Source organism: Capsicum annuum, chromosome 4, assembly GCF_002878395.1.
Source record: "Capsicum annuum cultivar UCD-10X-F1 chromosome 4, UCD10Xv1.1, whole genome shotgun sequence".
Lineage (NCBI taxonomy): Eukaryota > Viridiplantae > Streptophyta > Magnoliopsida > Solanales > Solanaceae > Capsicum > Capsicum annuum.
Window position 1 is genome coordinate 112,952,403 of NC_061114.1, and position 2,472 is coordinate 112,954,874.

The 2,472-nt window shown below is 35.2% G+C and overlaps 1 non-coding gene across 1 annotated transcript; it reads right to left on the bottom strand.

The window, feature by feature from the left end:
* Positions 1–1,125: 1,125 nt before the first annotated feature.
* LOC124898250 lies at positions 1,126–1,232 on the bottom strand. The gene has a single exon (XR_007055226.1). It is a non-coding gene; the product is annotated as a small nucleolar RNA R71 (small nucleolar RNA).
* Positions 1,233–2,472: the final 1,240 nt, after the last annotated feature.

Sequence of the window (2,472 nt, forward strand, 5' to 3'; positions counted from 1 at the left end):
TATCTAATTAGATTATTTCATCCCCGCTCAACAATGTAGTTATAATGTTCCGTTAGGTTGAAGATTAGAGGATCTAGATATCATGATTATACTCTAACCCTATGAATCAACAACCCGATAACCAACCTAACTATAATGAACATAGAGATTTGTAAGAATTTTAAAAGTGTCTTAACCCTAGAATTTTCACTAGTATTATTTACAACCCTGCTTACATTACTATTGTCGCATATTATTACTTCTTTATCAATTTTATTTTTACTTGAAACTTCACAATCATCCTGGTACTTTGAAACACTTCAAACATTTTTGTCGAAAGCTAAAGTTTGTTGAATTACTAGTTACATAGTCCTTGTGGGTGCGATATTCGACTATATTAGTCACTATATCACTTGTAATATCGCGTGCACTTGTATTCCCATTAGACAACAATAAGTTTTTAGAGCCGTTACCCGAGACTAGTATAATTAGTAATTCTCTAAGTTTTTGGGTTTTGATAATAAGTTTAAGTGTTAACATCTCGATCTTAGTGTCTGATTTTTGTAAGATTAGGGAGGTATTAGTTCGGCAATGCATAAAGAGTTTGTATAGCCTTAGTCGAAACTAGAACATGTATTTCATCAGAGGCAAAAATCTTGCTATCCAATTCAGCATGTTCAAATGGCGAAGCTAAAATATCCTAATCTTATTTATCCAGTTGATCCAAATTCTACACCTTGTCTAGCTCCAGTGATTCCAGTTGCTCCTCCTCGAGCAGAAGTCGGGAAAGTTCATAAAGTGGCAATCCTGCTTATGAACCATGCTACTAATAGCATTCACAAGCAAGAGATAGGTGGTCAGTTTGAATTAAAATAGACTATGGTACAACTATTGCATTTGAGTGGACAATTTGAAGGGTTCTCACATGAAGATCCTCCATAGTACATACAGACTTTCTTGGAAAGCAGTGATATCTACATTTCTATTGGGGTATCTACTTATTATGTTAGACTGACGCTCTTCCCTCTTTATTTAATTGGGGAAGCAAAGTGGTAGTTATATGGTAAACCACCAAACTCTATCACTTCCTGAGATGATCTAGCTTAGAAATTCCTTATGAAATTCTTTCCATCAGGGAAGACAACATTCTTGAGAAGCGAGATTCTGAGTTTGAGGCAGAAAGAAGGAGAAAATCTTTAACAAGTTTGGGAAAGATTTAAGGGCATGCTTAGAAATTGGCTTCACCATCATTAGTCTAAGGATGTACTGGTTCATACTTTTATAGAGGGTCATGAGCCCAACACCAAGATTCTCCTTGATTTAGTAGCAGGTGGGAAAGCTCTTGAGAAGACTTATGATGAATTATATACACTGCTGAATTAGATTTCACAAAGGAATCTTAAGTGACATGCTGACTTAAAGAGTTCTTCTAAGAAAGTTGTAGGTGTGTTGGAGGTAGATTAGTTCACTACTTTATCAGCTTAGCTTGCTAAATTATAAAATCAGATAACTAATCAATTCAGCAGTATGAAGTTGGGGGTTACACAACTGGTAGCAACAACTAATGTTGTTCAACAGAAAAATACATGGTGTGATATTTATAGAAGCAGTGAGCATGCAACGGATATGTGTGCGGTTAATACAAATTCTGTTAATTATGTTAGGAATGCTAATTGTCAAGGGCAGCTGAACTATGGTAACACTTACACTCCAAATTGGAGGAATCATCTTAATTTCTAATGGGGTAGGAATCAGGAACATAAGAATAATAAGTATAATGGTCCAGCATAAAAGAATAAACGGTAGCAAGTTCAGAGTAATTATGCCACGACTCAAATAAGGAAAATGGAAGAGTTGTTGAAATAAGTTATAGCTTTTGTAGCATAGTTGGCAATAGATGTGAAGAATCAATAGTTGATTATGAATAATTAGGAAATACAAATGGGTCAGTTTCCAGGAGCACAAAAAACAAAACCTCAGGAAGGTTTACCTAGTGATACTGAGGTGAATTAAAAATAGGTAAATGTAGTCACTACTAGGAGTGGTTTGTAGCTAAAAGAGTTGGAACCTGAGCAATAAAATCCCAAGGTTACTGATGGTGATACTGAAAAGAATGAGGAGAAAGTGGTTGAAGAAAAAGTTGCAATTAATGAAACCAAAATGGAGAAGAAGACTCTACCTCCACCTTTCGTCTTAAGGCTTTGAAAACACCAAGAGGAGACTAGTTACAAGAAGTTTTTGGAGCTTTTAAAGCAGATTCATGTCAATCTCCCTTTTGTAGATATTTTGTAGAGTGTTCCAAAGTATGCAAAGTATGTGAAAGACATTGTGAAAAACAAGATCCGTTTGTCAGAATATGCTACAATAGCACTTATTGAGGAGTGTACTTCAAAGGTTTAGAATAAATTACCCATGAAGTTAAAAGATCCAGGTAGTTTCACTTTACATATCACTATCATTCAAGCCATTGGTGCTTGAGGGTTATGTCATTTA